The sequence below is a fragment of the Eretmochelys imbricata genome, chromosome 7 (genome assembly GCF_965152235.1).
Source record: "Eretmochelys imbricata isolate rEreImb1 chromosome 7, rEreImb1.hap1, whole genome shotgun sequence".
Lineage (NCBI taxonomy): Eukaryota > Metazoa > Chordata > Testudines > Cheloniidae > Eretmochelys > Eretmochelys imbricata.
Genome location: NC_135578.1, coordinates 117,844,928 through 117,864,596, shown reverse-complemented (window position 1 = coordinate 117,864,596; position 19,669 = coordinate 117,844,928). Strand labels below are relative to the sequence as shown.

Here is a 19,669-nt window from a genome sequence, read left to right as displayed (position 1 = left end):
AGCTAAATGCAAGCATAACGGTTCACACATGTTATAGGAGACCACTTAACATGGGCAATTCACACCTCTGCAGTCCTAGGACAATGGAGGGTTAGTAGATAGCAAGGTGTTACAACAACTTGCAATGGTTCATAAAACCAGAGTCTCTGTTAAGTTGTCGGTTTTTAGTATCCAGTAGAGTTATGAATTCAAGTTCCCAGGCTGGTGTTTGAGGAGGTTGTACAGGTTTCCTTTGAGGATGAGGACTGAGAGGTCAGATATGAAATGATCACTTCGTGAAGCAAGCTCCCCACAGACCAGGACACAACAACTCAAAGTGGCACCAGCCCCTGCCAGAACAACAGATGCAAAATCTGCAGACATATCTCCACTGCTATGATGATCAACACCATCTACAACACAGCTTTTAAGTTCCCTGGGTCCCACACAAGCTTGTCACAACATGTGGTGTACCTCATTCAGTGCATCAAATGCCACAACAACAATTATGTGGGTGAAACCAGTCAATCACTAAACTCTCGAATGAACTCAAGCAGCAAAATGATAAAACCCCAAAACATCCCATCACAAATGGGTGAACACTTTTCACAAAGCGAGCCTTCCATATCACCTCATACAACACATGTGAAACCTTCTTGCTTAACAATCTGTTCCATCTTCTATTTAGCTTGGACAATCTGTTTACCACCTCTGGACCTTAGGAAGAGCTCTGTGGAACTCAAAAGCTTGTCCCTTCCACCAACAGAAGTTGGTTCAATAAGATATTGCCTCGCCCACCTTCTCTGTTTCATTATTTAGATCTGACCAGAATACAGAATCGTTCTGAGGACTGTTTAAAATGGGACATCCAGGAAGGGGTGAAGGAGGCACACAGCAAAGGAAAATAAAAATGGCTGCCTAACTGCTAAATATATTTCCCAGGGGTCTGTTGGCCTGTAGCTCACTCAGAGGAAACTGCAGATAAACCAGACAGACACCATGCTCATTATCCACATCAAAACCCTGTATAAACAGACTTGGACAAACTGATATATAGTAACATTTTGAAAAGAATGTAAATGACCCAGGAGCCAAGTCTCGTTGGAATTTAAGTGGTTTTGAAAATTTTTCCCATATATTTTTACACTCTACATCCGTATGGGTGACCTAGTACTTCCTTTAGCAATGGCACCAGAGATGGAGAGCTGGTCAGAAAACAGAGTTATGTTCAATGGAAATTTTCAATGTCAATGAAAACAATATTTTGTTGTCAAAAGCTTTTGGTAAAAAAAAAACCAAAACCTGACTATCTTTGGCCAAAAACCTGAAATATTTTGCTCCAAAACCAAATTTTTTTATTTGGAAATTACGCTGTAGTGCCTTGTCGGATCTGTAGTTTGGCTGCCTCATCTCCCTATTTTCCTCTCAGGACTGGGCTTCCTGGCCAGACTACATCTCCCATGATGCACTATAGGTCTTCTCTCTTGCTGTGCAGATGCAATGCATTATTGGAGTCCCTGGCCGCAGTGCAGCACGTGAGATGTAGTCTGCTGGGGGACCCACGCCCACAGAGAATGGTGATATGAGGCACACACACACCAACTCCCATGAGGCACCACATCGGCATTTCTGGATGCAAACTTTCCAATTTTCAGCTGAAAAATTTTTGATTTTCAGACAAAACCCAAAACTTTTCTATGTTTGAGTGTTTCATTTTACGGCGGCAACAACAAAAATCCATTTTTTTCCACAGAAATCTGATGCATTTTATGAAAAATTCATTTAGTCAAGAACCTTCTTTTCCCTCAAAAAACTGTTGATGTCCCCAGCTCTACATTGATGACCCCAAAGGGGCATGTAGCTCTAATGTCAGTCAGAAGCCTTCCCAGCTTTTCACATCTTCCATTGACAGAGTGAGTGTAAATTGGTGTAAAGGTTAAAAAAAAATCTTAGAACAATGCTAGGGCCTTGTGTATAGCAAGGAATTTTACGAAAACATTCAGCACTGGAGTTATCAGCAATCAACTCCAGCACTATTAGCATCTACAGGGGAGTCCAGTGACATCCAACATGAGAGTAACTGATATACAGATCTTCTGCCTGAGTTTTCAAAGAGTCTGAGAAAGTCGTGAACCACCTCATTCAACTTTTTGGGATGTTAACTTGGATGGCAATGATGACATTTTAGGTGTCAAAGTTGTTAACTGTTTCAAAGCTCAAAGCATGGAAATATGAAGAAGAAGGATCATATCACAAGGAAGGATGGTCCAGTGGTTAGGGTGCTAGACTGGGGCTTGAGGAACCTACTTTACTGAGACCCTATCTACCAAGAGCAGGGTCATATTTTTGCATATGGAGTGGGTTGGGTTTATTTTGTGGATGGAGCTTGGAAAAGCACCAACATACAGGTACATATCCCTATGCAATTGCCCCTCAGCTCTGGGATCTCATCACCTGAATCAGCCTGATAGTAAAGCAGTCCTGGCAAAGCTTGCAGCTCATTCTGTCCTGCAATTATCAGGCACATCCCTGGTGCAGAATTGGGGCACTTGAGCAGGAAGAGAAAAACAAAGACAGAAAAAAGGAAGTAAGCCACATTGCCTGCAGGATGTAGCAAATTATTTTCCTTCTTTTTTTTTCTAGTCCTGCTGACAAGCAAAAAGATTTGTTTAATTAAAAATCTTTGTTAAAAATTATGTCCCCTCCCCCCCGCAAAAAAAAAAGAATAGTAATTTACACTTTATTGCCTTTTCAGTAATAAAGAAAAGGAGGGGGGAAACCCACAAGTTATACTTGGCAACGAGCCAAGGCTCCAATTACAGCAAGCACTGTAGGAGTAAAAGCAATAGATTTTAATTGGTGCCCAAGGGTAAAGGTCAGCTCGCTCTGAACAATGGGTGTCTTTGGTGGTAATTGACTGAATCATCTAGTGGGAGTTTGTAAATGTCAGTAACACACTTCAAATGGGAGCAAAGAGAAAGGTCTGGTACCAGGGAATGACAGAAGAGCTTTGCCAGTGGGAAAATTACAAAGAGATTGGTTAAACAACACCTGAATGAGGAGCAAGATCTCAAACATAGCCCTCAACCTGCCGAAGTTCAAAATGTGGGAGTCAATGAGTGACAGAGACTCTAGAGGGAGGATTTTGAAAAGTTAATCATGCTGGAGACTTGAAATGCCACAGGATTCCTTCCATTAGCAGAAATAAGAGGAGGTTATTTACCTGTAACTGGAGGTGCTTTGAGACTCGTGGTCCCTATTTATATTCCAAACGCGGGTGCGCATGTGCGCCATGTACCAACCAGAACGGGAAGTTTTCAGCAGCAGCGTCCGTTGACCCACATGGGCATCTTACATTGCCATGTGCACCAGGTGAGGTTATAAGAAGCCGTGTGGGGCGACGCATCCTCAGTCACCATCTTACCACTCAATTGACAGTCTGCAGCAGAGGGGATGGCGGGCGGGTATTGGAATATAAATAGGGACCACACATCTCTAGGAACCTCCTCTTCTTCTTCAACTGATGGTCCCTACATGTATTCCAAACGTGGATGAGTATGAAGCCATGATCATCTCGGAGGCACGTGCAAGGATGTGATAGGGATGGCACATCCCATGGTGACCACTGGTCCATGGTGTAGTGTGCTGCGAAGGCATGGAGAGAGCGCAAGTTGCCACATGGCAGATCTTGTGCCAAGGGACGTCCACTAGGGAGGCAGAGGTGGTTGCGTGCACCCTTGTGGAGTGGGTCGTGATCCTGCTGGACGGTGTGGCATTGGAGTGCACATAACATTCGGCAAGGCCTGGTGTGGGCAGATAACACAAGATTAAGGTCCCTGGGGGTGGGGATGGGGTAAGAACTGACAGGAAGCAGTAAGTCAGGCCCTTTAGAAACTGTGTAGCAGTAGGGTGGGTAAACACCAATCGTCCGTCCAGTGGGGGAGGAAGATGCTCAGTGATGCAAGGTCGACACAAATTGAGCCAAGTGCAGAGCCTGAGTTCTTACATCCCGGGAGGTAGTCTAGGATGACGGGCACAGAGACTGCCAGAGGGGAAGGTGGTGGCGTTGCACCCAGGAAGGGAAGCGCCTCCATTTTGTGGCATAGCACGCCCGTGTGGAGTCCCAGCTGCTGTGCATCAGTATATGGCAGACGGGTGTGCAACAAGCATTGTCTGTGTGGGAGCCCCGTCCAAAAACCAGCTGAAGCAGGCCTGCGTTGGGGTGTCGAACCCTACCGAGTTCGTGGGTGAGGAGGCCAGGCAGGGTGGGGAGGCTGGTTGGTGGGCGGGCGGACAGTCTAAGTAGATCAGGAAACCAGAACTGTTGGGGGCAGCATGGGGCTACCAGGATGACTGGGGCCTGGTCTCAGCAGATTTGGCGCAGGACTTGAGGGGGGAAGGGCATACCAGAGCCCCTCATGCCAAGGAAGGAAAAGGGCATTGCCCTTGGAGTCTCCACCCCTGGCTCCCTGGAGCTGGAGACGGGGAATCTCCAGTTCTTGTGCGGGGCGAAGTGGTCCCAACGAGGGGAACCCCAGGCAGAGCAGATGGGGTGGCGTTCTTGAGGTACCAGGTCCAACTGAGTGTGTCTGCCAGGGAGTTCTATGCCCCCGGAAGGTACGCCGCATGAGGCATGACGTTGTGGTGGATATACCAGTTCCAGAGGCGGATGGCCTCCATGCAAAGCGACCGGGACCTGGTGCTGCACTGACTATGTATACCACTGCAGTGGTGTTGTCCAAGAGTATCTGGATGCGTTGATCATGGAGAAGAGGCAGGAATGCATGGCTAGCCAGGATGTTGCAGTGTTTGCATGCTTCTTGAGGAATCCACGTCCCTTGCATGGCATGGCTGTCTAGGTGTGCACCCCAGCCTACTAGAGAGGCGTACATGGTAAGGGTGGCTGTAGGGACAGGAGTGGCTGACAGGGTGCCACAGAGTACCTTGGTGAGATCAGTCCACCGGGTGAGAGAGGTGTAGACCCAACTCAGGACTGTCAAGGTTGAGTACAAGCGGGTGATGTGGGGCCTGCAGACTGAGAGGAGCTGCAGTCGTACACAATGCATGTGTAGGCAAGCACGTGGTGTCACACAGGTGCAGGCCTCCATGTGGCCTAGGAGGCAGAGACAGCGGCATACTGTCATGTGCAAGTTGCAATGCAAGGTTGCCATAAGAGCGGCAAAGCAGTTTGCTGAGAGGAGGGGTCGCACTGCTACAGACTCCAGGCTGTGTGATCGTCTGCACTGGGAGAAGCACGGGTTTCAATTTGATAACACAGATGCCCAGTGAGGCGAAGAGTGAGCAGATAGCAGCGACGGCCACCACCATCTTGGGGAGGGTTGGTGCCACTAGCAGCCAGTTGTCCAGGTAAGGGAACAGAGAGTGCCCCATCTGGTGAAGGTGGGCTGCAACTACTGCAAAGACCTTGGTGAAGACTCTGGGGGTTGAGGCAATGCCAAAGGGAAGGACTCTGAACTGTAGCAGTTGTCACCCACGTGGAAGTGGAGTAATTTGCCATGGGCCAGGTGGATATTGATATGAAAGCAAATATTTTTCATGTTGTGGGCTGCGAACCACATCCCATGGGGGAGGGAGGGAATGATCAATGCGAGCACCATGATATGGAACTTGGTCTTTCTGATGAGTGTTAAGTGGAGACTGAGAATAGGGCAGAGGACCCCACCCTACTTGAGGATAAGAAAGTAGGGGGAGTAGACGCCCTTGTCTACAAAGGCGGTGGGCACGGGTTCAATCGCACCGTTCATTAGAAAGACATCTGTCTCACATTGGAGGAGGGTGCGGTGGGCGAGGATCCCTGGAGGCAACTGGAGGGCTGGGAGGCAGTGGGCGGGAATGGTGAGGAACTCTATAAAGTAGCCATGTCGTGATCTCCATGAGCCAATGAGATCTAGTGATCTTGCCCCAGTGGTGGGTGAACAGGGAGGATGGCCCCTGGGAGGTGACGGAGGGAGGGGGCAGAGGCAATGACACAGGGGGTTCACAGTTCTCAACAGATGCATCAAAATTGGGCCTTGGTATGGTGCCGGGACGAAGCAGAAGAGGTGGAGGTGGCTGACGGACGTAGGTGCTGGGGAGTCATCAGGGCAGTTCCTGGTACCAGGTGTAGGTGGGCTGGTACGGGGGGTGGAGGCGTAGGTGGAATGGCAGCTTTGGTTGCCAGCACGGCCTCTTATAACCTCACCTAGAGATCATGGCAACAGAAGATGCTTGTGCGGGTCAATGAACGCTCCTGCTGAAAACTTCTGGCTCCGGCACATGGCACACAGGCGTACTCACATTTGGAATACATATAGGGACAGGTTTCAGAGTAACAGCCGTGTTAGTCTGTATTTGCAAAAAGAAAAGGAGTCCTTGTGGCACCTTAGAGACTAACCAATTTATTTGAGCATGAGCTTTCGTGAGCTACAGCTCACTTCATCAGATGCATACCGTGGATGCATCTGATGAAGTGAGCTGTAGCTCACGAAAGCTCATGCTCAAATAAATTGGTTAGTCTCTAAGGTGCCACAAGGACTCCTTTTCTTTTTGCATATAGGGACAATCACTCGAAGAAAAACTCCTGTTATGATTCTGATATAAATTGTTTTTCAGTAATAAAAGCAAGGGATGCCAAATTTGTGTGGAACGTGTATAACTTTCGGATTCAACTGAGGGTCATTTGAGAGGTATGATCTGCAAAGTGATGGCAGGGAAATGTACCAATGGGCTTTCCACCGGACCTCAAGCAACTGTCTCTGAGGCTTTTCTTCACTAGACAGTTACATCGGCTAAGATTATATCCTTGAGGAATCTTGTTCACTTACACAAGGCTGACCACAACTTTGCAGTCACAGTACACAAGTCATATTCAGGATTATGCCAGCTGGCCATGGGTAAATCCTACCAATATCTGGTGTACCCACAACTCGAACCTCTCTACACCAACTGCAAAGTCAAGGGCATGGTCTAACTTCAGAGAGATTTCTAGTTCGAGCAATCCCTAAGGGTAAGAGGGGAGGCTAATCTACATGCCCATTCCACCCTTGACATCTCTGCTACCATTGCCAACAAAACAAGATGCCAAACAGGATGGCAGCATCTATCATCTTCCGTGCAGTTTGACCTGTGAGGGTATAGGTTTCATTTTCAGGCATTTGTCCCCATCCATAACCTAACAGTTCCATGCACTCGCTTGACTAAGCCACTTACTCCCCATACACTTTGTGTATTCAAGCCACTCAGAATTTGGTTGCAACTCAGCCTTACTGACATAAACCCATTGTTCTGCAGCCCCTTGATCACGAGCCAGTAGAAGAGGTGACACAGCAGGGAAGGCCCACTTCATGACTTGCAAATATTGCAAGGTTACAACTGTCACATATGCTTCTCCAGGAAGGATTCCTGCTTCTTTCTAGGGGTTTCCCCCTACATCAGGGCCCTGTCTCATCCATCCAGTGGGGCTGTGCCTTAAGCCACTATCTAGCCCTATAGTTGGAGATAATTGCTCTTAAAACGTCCTTGCATTTTGTGGGGCTTTGGTACAGGTTTGCCGTTTTCATCTTTTTCTTTCTTTGCTTTTTTGACACCAGAATTTCTCTCCTGGTCTCTAGGGCTGCCTTGTAATTTCGCTTCTCTTCCCTACTTTGATAGAGAAACCAGGAATTTGGTCCTAGAGACTTTGAAGGATTTTGTTCTCTTTTGACACCTGTGAATTCAGTGCCTTTTACTACATTTAAACTGCTCAGCTTGGATTTTCTGTCCCCCATTCAGCAAAGTACTTAAGAATGTGCTTTAAACACCATTAGTAAAGTCCTTTGACTCCACTGGGACTTAAACATGTAAGATATCACTTAGCAATTACTATTTTTTGTCAGATAATTTATTTGATTAACTCCCCCCCGCACACACACACACTATTCCACCGACTCTAGTTCTAAATGCACTCATGGTAAATAAAAAGCCACTAAAATACATAGCTTAAGGTCTTGTTTCAAAGTCTATTGGAGTCAATAGCAAGGACTTCACTGGGAATTGGATCTGGGGCTGAATTGGTTACCTAGTTAAAATGCAGCCTCTCAACACAACATACTTTCTGTCCCAAACTATTTCCACTCTCACTGGTACCTTTGGCCTTCGTTCCCTAGGTGGCTCTTTCTCCACTCACTTAGTTTGCCCCGATGCATTACCTCAAAATTTTCTGCTGTGCTTTTTGATGGAATCAACAGGGACAAGTGCTAGGTCTGGATGAATGGAATGGTACACAGAGGAAATGCTGCACTCCTGGACCTAGTTCTTCTGTTAATCCACCTCTAAAAGTCAGGACTCAATTTTCTATCAAAGCATGATACATCTCCCTAGGATTCAGCAATGCCTCTGAGTACAGTACTCAGAGTATTTTATGCAGAACTCATATTTAAATATCTATGGTACATAGTTTTCCAGTTCTTCCCTAAGGCAAGCGCAAGATTCAGGACTAGCCTTACATGCAAGTAGCACATGTGTCTGTGCCCAGCTTTGCAACTGACAAAGTGGCTCTGAGACCCAAAAGGTAAAATGCATAGCCCAAGCCCCCGACTCCTTCTCTAGCCTATGGCAGTATTAGCATTCTCTCTGTTTTTTATGTCTCTCCTAACTCCTTGGATTCCCTTTTTTGCCAAAGGTGGGGGAAGAAGTGGCAAGGAAGGGATCAAAAGATTTAGGAGAGACATAACCATGATTTGGAGAAAACACTGGGAAATGGTCTGGTACCGCGGCCTTGTCATTCTCAATAGCTTCAATTCTTTTATCCCATGTTCCATGTTACAATGAACACTTTCAAGATCCCCACACAGACCCTTCCCCCAAAAATATATTTCTGCTGATGTAGCAGGAGCATCTGTTCCGTCTCACTTGTCAGCATTAAGGGGAAATAGTTCATTTCCATTTCCTGCAGGGTCCATCACCTGGCACCAAATTCCCCCTGCTCTGTTCAAGAGGGCTGGCTGTGTCTTGCAGTGACCTCCTGCTGCTTATGCAGTATACATGAGTCATTCCTTATTTTACTAAAACTAGACAAGCCATTTACAACGCACACTTTGCTTCTCTACAAAAGAAAAAGGACACTAAACTTTCTAAACTACTACATGCTACAAGGGGCCACAGCAATGGTTCCCTCAACCCACCTAGCAATATTGTTAACCTATCCAACTATACTCTCAGCCCAGCAGAAGCAGCTGTTCTATCCCGGGGCCTCTCCTTCTGCCCCTCCACCCCTACGAACATGATACAGTTCTGTGGTGACCTAGAATCCTATTTTCGACGTCTCCGACTCAAGGAATATTTCCAAAATACCTCTGAACAACATACTAATCCACAGAGGTCTCCCTACCAACACTACAGAAAGAAGGATTCTAGGTGGACTCCTCCTGAAGGTCGAAACAGCAGACTGGACTTCTACATAGAGTGCTTCCGCCGACGTGCACGGGCTGAAATTGTGGAAAAGCAGCATCACTTGCCCCATAATCTCAGCCATGCGGAACGCAATGCCATCCACAGCCTCAGAAACAACTCTGACATCATAATCAAAAAGGCTGACAAAGGAGGTGCTGTTGTCATCATGAATAGGTCGGAATATGAACAAGAGGCTGCTCGGCAGCTCTCCAACACGAGTTTCTACAAGCCATTACCCTCTGATCCCACTGAGAGTTACCACAAGCAACTACAGCATTTGCTCAAGAAACTTCCTGAAAAAGCACAGGATCAAATCCGCACAGACACACCCCTGGAACCCCGACCTGGGATATTCTATCTGCTACCCAAGATCCATAAACCTGGAACTCCTGGGCGCCCCATCATCTCAGGCATTGGCACCCTGACAGCAGGATTGTCTGGCTATGTAGACTCCCTCCTCAGGCCCTACGCTACCAGCACTCCCAGCTACCTTCGAGACACCACTGACTTCCTGAGGAAACTTCAATCCATCGGTGATCTTCCTGATAACACCATCCTGGCCACTATGGATGTAGAAGCCCTCTACACCAACATTCCACACAAAGATGGACTACAAGCCGTCAGGAACACTATCCCCGATAATGTCACGGCTAACCTGGTGGCTGAACTTTGTGACTTTGTCCTTACCCATAACTATTTCACATTTGGGGACAATGTATACCTTCAGATCAGCGGCACTGCTATGGGTACCCGCATGGCCCCACAGTATGCCAACATTTTTATGGCTGATTTAGAACAACGCTTCCTCAGCTCTCGTCCCCTAAAGCCCCTACTCTACTTGCGCTATATTGATGACATCTTCATCATCTGGACCCATGGAAAAGAAGCCCTTGAGGAATTCCACCATGATTTCAACAATTTCCATCCCACCACCAACCTCAGCCTGGTCCAGTCCACACAAGAGATACACTTCCTGGACACTACAGTGCTAATAAACAATGGTCACATAAACACCACCCTATACCGGAAACCTACTGACCGCTATTCCTACCTGCATGCCTCCAGCTTTCACCCTGACCACACCACACGATCCATCGTCTACAGCCAAGCTCTGCGATACAACCGCATTTGCTCCAACCCCTCAGACAGAGACAAACACCTACAAGATCTCTGTCAAGCTTTCTTACAACTACAATACCCACCTGCGGAAGTAAAGAAACAAATTGATAGAGCCAGAAGAGTTCCCAGAAGTTACCTACTACAGGACAGGCCTAACAAAGAAAATAACAGAACGCCACTAGCCGTCACCTTCAGCCCCCAACTAAAACCCCTCCAACGCATTATTAAGGATCTACAACCTATCCTAAAGGATGACCCAACACTCTCACAAATCTTGGGAGACAGGCCAGTCCTTGCCTACAGACAGCCCCGCAACCTGAAGCAAATACTCACCAACAACCACATACCACACAACAGAACCACTAACCCAGGAACTTATCCTTGCAACAAAGCCCGTTGCCAATTGTGCCCACATATCTATTCAGGGGACACCATCACAGGGCCTAATAACATCAGCCACACTATCAGAGGCTCGTTCACCTGCACATCCACCAATGTGATTTATGCCATCATGTGCCAGCAATGCCCCTCTGCCATGTACATTGGTCAAACTGGACAGTCTCTACGTAAAAGAATAAATGGACACAAATCAGATGTCAAGAATTATAACATTCATAAACCAGTCGGAGAACACTTCAATCTCTCTGGTCACGCAATCACAGACATGAAGGTCGCTATCTTAAAACAAAAAAACTTCAAATCCAGACTCCAGCGAGAAACTGCTGAATTGGAATTCATTTGCAAATTGGATACTATTAATTTAGGCTTAAATAGAGACTGGGAGTGGCTAAGTCATTATGCAAGGTAGCCTATTTCCTCTTGTTTTTTCCTACCCCCCCCCCCCGATGTTCTGGTTTAACTTGGATTTAAACTTGGAGAGTGGCCAGTTTGGATGAGCTATTACCAGCAGGAGAGTGAGTTTGTGTGTGTATGGGGGTGGGTTTTTGGAGGGGGGTGAGGGAGTGAGAGAACCTGGATTTGTGCAGGAAATGGCCTAACTTCATTATCATGCACATTGTGTAAAGAGTTGTCACTTTGGATGGGCTATCACCAGCAGGAGAGTGAATTTGTGTGGGGGGGTGGAGGGTGAGAAAACCTGGATTTGTGCTGGAAATGGCTTTTAGATAAGCTATTACCAGCAGGACAGTGGGGTGGGAGGAGGTATTGTTTCATATTCTCTGTGTATATATAGAGTCTGCTGCAGTTTCCACGGTATGCATCTGATGAAGTGAGCTGTAGCTCACGAAAGCTCATGCTCAAATAAATTCGTTAGTCTCTAAGGTGCCACAAGTACTCCTTTTCTTTCTCCTTATGGTCTCTAATTCTCATACTTAAGTTTCAAGTTCTAGCTTTTCTCAGCATTCAGACACACTTTCAAATCCCATCTGTTAATCTTTGCCATCTTCCCTCTCCCCTTGATTTTCTAGCCTTTAGCACTCAGATGCTGCTTTCCTGTCTTAGGATGTTTTTCCACACCTTTGTCCATCTGCTTCCCTCCTTTTTCCCCCCTGTACTTTGTGTATTGCTAGACAGAAGGCATAACACTTGAATATACACCATTTAGGCATTCAGATCACATACTAATACACATTCATGCTGCAGAAGAGAAGAGAATTATAATTCACGAGTGAGTGTGTTACAGGGTCTCCTCTGTGCTGATCTACAGAAGATACAAGTCTGTTAGAAAACAATTTACAGAGATTTAGCTCAAGTTGTAGAAGCTCATATTTTCAGCTCCTGAGGTCCCTGGGTCAATTCCCAGTATGCTGAATATCACACAACATTGTTACCTCTCCCAATTTTATTATGAGTCTCATGATTATTTGGTATTTCTCTTAGAGCCCTCACTCCTGGAGTCATGATATGATGTGAGAATCTCAGCTTTCATTCCATCATGATTTGTGGGTCTTTGACTCAGGATTGTGTTGGATGCTTGAGGTTGGCAATACCGGAGGAGGGAATTCTCTGTTATGGAGACCATTCTTTGTACCAACAAAAACGGTCTCTCTACTGCGCTAACAATCTTTTTCAGGGGAATGAGTGGATTCAGGGCTTGGCCATGATATATAGACCTTTTATCTGTAGGGTCCATCTCCTACAGGTTCTGGACAGACCCCAGCACCACCAGCACAGAGCCCCCCTGACTTCAGTGGAGTGGCAGGTGAGCACAGGGGCCCACTCCCACAGAGCAGCTTGGAGGATCAGGGCCTAGCTTTCCAATTTCAACATGGGCCAGGTTGGCGAAGGCCAAAAAGTCTTACAGAAAATGGGCCAGGACCATATGAAACAAATGGGCTGATCCTAGTCCAGTTTCTGGTGGAAAAACCACCACCACAGTCAGCAGTCATAGAAGAGATGGGCTATAAACCAACTTCTCATCCTCCGCGGAATAGAGAAGTAGGCCATTGGTGAATGGCATTGCTTGCACAAGGGCTATCGTGTTTTGGAGACGTGACTATAAGAATGCAGTGTTTGATGTTGCCAGACACCATTCAGAAATCACGAAATTCACTCCAAAAGGTCGCTGGCAGCCTGCCAACACCTTTTAGAAGGTGGCTCAAGTTGGGTAACTGGTTACCACAAGGATGAAATTCAGAGGGTCAGAACAAGGCATTACGCCCTTAGGATACATCTGCACTGCAGCTGGAGATGCAATTCCCAGCTTTGTTCAAGGTAAATAATTACAGTGCAACCACAGCCGAGCAGGTGGCGGCACCGATTACCTAGTGCCTCAGACGGGATAGTACTCGGACAGCTAGCCTAAGCTGCCATCCTCCCCACCGCATGCTATTTTTAGCATGGTAGCTCAATCAAAGCTGGTAGGGGTATGTCTACCCATGCTGTAAATTACACATCCATATGCAGTGTAGGCACACCCACAGCCCTCACGCTGGTCCTCTGCTCTAGTGAGCAGTTCACCTTCAGGAGAAAATCAGACGGACTCTGTGCAAACTATTAACTCTTCCCTCACCAGTGCAGCATGGAAGCGGCACTTCCACTCACCAATAAGGGTTAATCTCAGTCTGCCTTGATTAGGGGATAGAAACATTAACGTTTATGCTAGAAAGAAGAAAAAGCCAGGCCACATTATTCTCTTTCGCTTTCATGTTTAAAATGCATCTAGTTAATAGAAATAAATGTGAAGGAATGATGTATCTTGCCAGTCTCGAAACCGATGCAATTATAGTCACAATAAACACTCCTTATCTTGGAAATGCACACACAACAGGACAGCGGATAACATGCCAGGATAAAGGTGTTAATCATGCCCTCTAAATATAAAGGGGCGAAAAAAGGCAGTTGTAATCCATTTATCTCTAAGGAGGGAAAGGAATTTTATAGTGCAGCAATTAAAATCCAAACTGTTTGGAATAGGGAAAAAGCAAAGTTTAATGCAGACATGCAAAAAAGAGAGGGGAAAAAAAACCCCAAACTCAAACCCACAGGAAATAATCAATATCTCATGAGATGCCGCAGCACTATTAATAGCATGAAAGTGCTGGCAGATACTATCAACCCGAGTTTTATTAATTAACGGGAGATACACAGAGACAAGGATTTCTGAAAGTACAAAGAACAAATGTGGTGCAGAACTGGTTCCTTGCAAAGAACACAGTGTGCAATTTACAAGGATACAGGGTCTAAATTAGCCAGCAGCTCTTTGACTCAAAGAAATATGCTCTCAAACCAATTGTAAATTTCCTCCCCTTTCGTTTCCATATCTCTACGATTTTCCATGAAATGCTGAAAGGTAACCTACTTAGAACCTTTTAGAGCTAAAGCTCATAGAACTTATTTTCTGTGATGCTGAATGTAAATGGATTCCAGAAGGGATTTGGAGATCTCAATCTAGGGTTTTTTTTTAACCCACCATTGTATTATTCCCAAACACTCCCACTCCTCAGATGCCTGCTAAATCACTTTATTCTCCTCACAACAGACAGTATGCATGTAACAAATAAACCACTGTTTTCACAAACAAGGCCAGGGATTGATTGCACATCAGGGATTCTCTCTTCTGCAGACTTGTTGACAAATAACGAACCAGGCTTGATTTGTTTGGCAGGATCCATGTGTTCAGACTTTTTCCCCCCTGGCCTGTGTCATCAATCACAGGACCAGGTGGTATGGTGTTTCAGTGAGATGAGAGAGACTCCCCAGGAGCAGGTTTTTCACAGCTCTTCTATACCCAAAGTTTACACACAACTATTATTGGATTATAGTTTTCTTTTATTACAGATTGAGCCTAAAGAAGATGCTGTCATTTATAGTAGCAAACCCAATGGCGACTGATCAACAGAGTAAACGGTAAATAATGGCTGGCTTTGTTCTCATCTTTATTTCCAATAAAACCATTCATAAAGTGACATTGTCCGGAACCTCTTGTTACAAGAATTTGTTTTGTTGAATAAAATGAGATACAAGCACTGGAATATAAATGCTTTAAGGAGAAAATTGGCATTCATAGACAGTAGGGAGCTCTGCAAATCTTGGAGTGTCTGTTTATAGCTATACAAATATATATATGCTAGATAGAGCTAAGCAAATAAATTGTAACAAAGCATCTGCTTGATGCATTTTACTCTTCAGTGGAATGTTTGTGAACTTATGATGATTTTCACAAATGTATTCATGATCTGAACAAATCCAATTAAATGTCTTCTGCAGTTTATAATTCAAACCATGTTGCTTAGTTGTGAGGGGCCAGATTTGTCTTTCACTTTTTACAATGAGAGCATGAGCTCCCATTTTGTGTTTTATCTACATTAGCTACTGATGCGGGCACCACATGAAGGTAGAAGACTTGATCAGCTGCCTTGTGTTCAGCTGGATTCAGGAGAACATAAGAAGGGCCATACTGGGGCAGACCAATGGTTTATCTAGCCCAGTATCCTGTCTTCTGCTGGTGCCCACTCCCAAATGCTTCACACTGAACGAACAGAGCAGTGCCCTTATCAACTGATCCATCCTCTGTCATCCACTCCCAGCACCTGGGAGTCAGAGGTTTAGGGATGGGGTTGCCTCCCTGGCTATCTTGGCTATTAGGGGACCTATACTCCATGAACATTTCTAATTCTTTTTTGAACCCCATTATCGTTTTGGTCTTCACAACTTCCCCTGGCAATGAGTTCCACAGGTTCACTGTGTGTTGTGTGGAGAAAAGTACTTCCTTTTGTTTGTTTTAAACCTGTTGCCTGTTAATTTCATTGGGTGACCCCTGGTTTGTGTGTTATAAGAAGGGGTAATTAATCCTTTATTATTCACTTTCTCCACACCAGTCATGATTTTATTGACGTCTATCATATCCTCCTTTAGCTGCCTCTTTTCCAAACTGGACAGTCCAAGCCTTTTTAATCTCTCCTCATTTAGAAGCTGTTCCATACCCTTTAATAATTTTTGTCGCCCTTCTCTGTTTCTTTTCTAATTCTAATATATTTTTTGAAGTGGGGTGACCAGAACTGCACGCAGCATTCAATGTATGGACATACCATGGATTGAAATAGTGGCATTATGATATTTCTGTTTCGTAATCTAGCCGTTTCCTAGCATAGTGTTGGCTTTTTTGACTGCCGCTGCACACTAAGAGAATGATTTCAGAGAACTATCCACAATGACTCCAAGATCTCTTTCTTGAGCAGGAACAGCAAATTTAGAACCCATCATTTCATGTGTATAGTTGGGATGATGTTTTCGAATATGCATTAGTTTGCATTTATCAGCATTGAGTTCCATCTGCCATTGTGTTGTCCAGTCACTCAGTTTTGTGAGATCCCTTTGTAACTCTTCACAGGTCTGCTTTGGACTTAGCTATTTTGAGTAATTTTGTATTGTCTGCAAGCTTTGCCACCTCAGCGTTTACTCCTTTTTCCAAATAATTTATGAATATGTTGAACAGCACAGGTCCCAGTACAGACCTCTGGGCGACACCATTATTTACCTCTCCCCATTCTGAAAACTGACCTTTTATTCCTACCCTTTGTTTCCTATCCTTTAACCAGTTACTGATCCAGGAGAGGACCTTTCTTCTTATCCCATTACTGTTTACTTTGCTTAAGAGTCTTTGGTGTCTAGAAACTTTATCTCTGCATCCTGTCCTGAGGTGACATGTACCCAGTCAGTATAGGGATAGTTGAAACCCTTCATTACTACTGGGTTTTCTACTTTTGCAACGTCTCTAATCTCCCTGAGAATTTCACAATCACCATCACTAATCCTGGTCAGGTGGTCTGTAGTATATTCCTATTATTCAAGCATGGAATTTCTACCCATAGAGATTCTATGGCAGTGGTTCTCAAACTGTGGGTCGTGACTCCAAAGTGGGTCATGACCCCATTTTAATGGGGTCACCAGGGCTGGGTTAGACTTGCTGAGGCCCGGGGCCAAAGCCCAAGCCCGAGGGTTTCAGCCCTGGGCAGTAGGGCTCAGGTTACAGGCCCCCTGCCTGTGGCTGAAGCCCTTGGGTTTCAGCTTTGGCCCCCTGACTGGGGAGGTGGGCTTTTGGCTTTAACCCTCTCCCACCCCAACCCAGCGGGTGGGGCTTGGGTGGGCTCAGGCTTCGGTCCCCCTCCTGGGGTCCTGTAGTAATTGTTGTTGTCAGAAGGGGGTCGTGGTGCAACGAAGTGTGGGAAGCCCTGTTCTATAGTACAGTTTGATTCATTTAAGATTGTTACTATATTTGACTGTGTTTTCTTTCACATATAGTGCCACTGCCCCACTAGCATGACCCATTCTGTCATTCCTATATATTTTGTACCCATTGATTGTCATCATGTCACTAGTTTCTGTGATGCCAATTATATCAACATCCTAATTTAATACCAGGCACTGACGTTCTCCCAGCTTAGTAGGTAGAAGGCGATGATGACCCAAGATCAGGTACTTTGTCTGACTCATGACATAAAACACCCATTTGAGTCTGGAACGAAAGTTGGTGCAGTTCTTACAGATTTGATGGCAACCGACAATAATGTGGTATGCCAGGCTAACTGCCAAGATGCTTCATGTTATTATTTGTAAGCTGAAGGTGAGGTGTATCCAGAAAACGATTAGGAACTACAGCATCCTCCTGCAACTCCGGGAGGAAATCAGTTGCCTTAAATATCTCCACAATGGCCTTCCACAAGGGTCAGTTTTGGGCCCCCGTTTGTTCAATATATACACATACCATCTTTCTGAAAGGCAGGCTGAGAAGTATGTATATGCTGATGACATCTGTACTGCTGGCACTGGAAACAATGCTCATACTTTTTAAGGGAATCTCAGCCAAGAAATGGAGATTTTGATCACTTACTTCCAGCAGTGCAGACTAATTCTTAGTGAACTCAAGTCAGTCGCAACTACTTTCATTTAAAACAATTGCCTGCCAATTGGCACATCCATGAACAAGGATGGCTACTGCCATTCCAACCCAGTTGTCACATATTTGGGAGTAAAATTCAACCATTGCCTTACACACCAGCTTGACCCAGAACACCCGAAAATGAAGATATCTTCCTGTACCGCCTTGATACAAAAACTATTGGGATCCTCCTCGGGAGCACCTGAACTGCCCTTGTCAGCTTGTCAACATGGAGCTGAATCTGGCCACTCGTATTATTAGTGCCTGCTTGAATTGTACAACAACCTCCAGTCTGTATGTGCTAGTGACACAGCTCCACTTGATCTCTGACGAGATGCCATTACTGTTAAGTCTGCCTGGAGATCTTTGACATTTGAAACCAACCTATTACATCTCTGGTGAGCTAATGCCCCATTTTCAGATAGGAAACAACATACAGAGCCAACTCAAAGGTCTCATAATATTCAAGAGAGGAATCCCACTCCTGGGGCCCACGGTGTGACACCAAAGCTGATCTCCTGACACCTTTTTGCTATGGTAGCCCACATACTCCTGGAAAAAGAGTGCTACTGGCCTTTTACCATGCACAGATGATCAGCACTGCCAGGGAGCTGAAAACTATGCTCTGACAGATTGGAAGCGTCAGTGGGAAAGAGTCTAATACACTAAGTAAATTCAGGACTCCATCACTCCACCTGCCTGCTAAGTCCATTTGATTGTAGAGCTTGGTCCAGGCTCATCCAGAGTTGCCAAAACTGTGCACTGCTGTGACTGTGGGGCAACATTCCAGACAATAACTCATGTGGTGGAAAAGTGCCCAACTTGACGCCTGTATTCTCTGGTTACAGAGCCTGGACATTGAGCTCTGATGCTGTATACGAGAAGAAGTGGTCAGATTAAGTACAGTGTATATGTTCAGTTTTGTGATTAGATGATAGCAACAGCAATAGGCCCTGTTATCAGCAAAGCACATGCTTAACTTCAGCTTTAAGGAGACTACTCATGTAGTTAAACTTAAGGAAGTGCTTAAGTGCTTTATTTAATAGGGATAGGCTTATACATGGGTTTACAGTTAAATCCATGCTTGATTGCTTTGCTGAATCATTGCCTTAACCAAGTTTCTTACGCAAATACTCACAGGAAAAAATATAATTTGCTTTCCATGATTAGGCAAGAGTACAAGCTTAAAATTTATTTTCCATTAAACCTTACTAGAGAAATGTTTGTGGAACAGAGAATATTAAAGGTTGAGAATGCAACCAAAGAGAATTCATTTGAAATGTCAGCCAATATTCATGGGGAAATATTTGCAGTATTTACCTAGTAATAATAGACAGATAGTATGCTCACCCTCCATCTGGTGTGTGTGTGTGTGTATATATAAAATATATCTTTAGAGAAGTTGAGATTTCTAGTGAAAAACTAAGGCCACGTGGCTTAAAAAGGTGACTAACAATCTTTCAGGGCACGGTGTTATTTCTAAAGTAAACAGGACTTCTCTCAACATTTCACCAGTTTTGGGGAGAATTTGTGCCCCTTTAATCAAAGAGTTTTCAGTGGAAACATTCTCAAGTGAAAAATTCACAAATATTCCCCCCGCCTCCTTTCACAAAATTAACGCAATTTTCCATTTCACATGGAAACACAAAACCTGTCCAGTTTCAAGTGTTTGTGCATTTCACTACAAATTTCACACAGCTTTAAACTATTACTCTCTTTCTCTTGCTCTCTTAGTCAATGAGACTACTCCATATGCTTAACTTGACGCATATGATTAAGTCGTTTGCTGCATCAGGGCCTTAT

At 45.1% G+C, this 19,669-nt stretch overlaps 1 protein-coding gene across 1 annotated transcript in view; it reads right to left on the bottom strand.

Annotated features, from left to right (window-relative positions):
• SORCS1 (sortilin related VPS10 domain containing receptor 1) overlaps nt 1–19,669 on the bottom strand; it is a 407,920-nt gene that overhangs the window by 198,743 nt on the left and 189,508 nt on the right. The gene's annotated exons all lie outside the window — the stretch shown is intronic.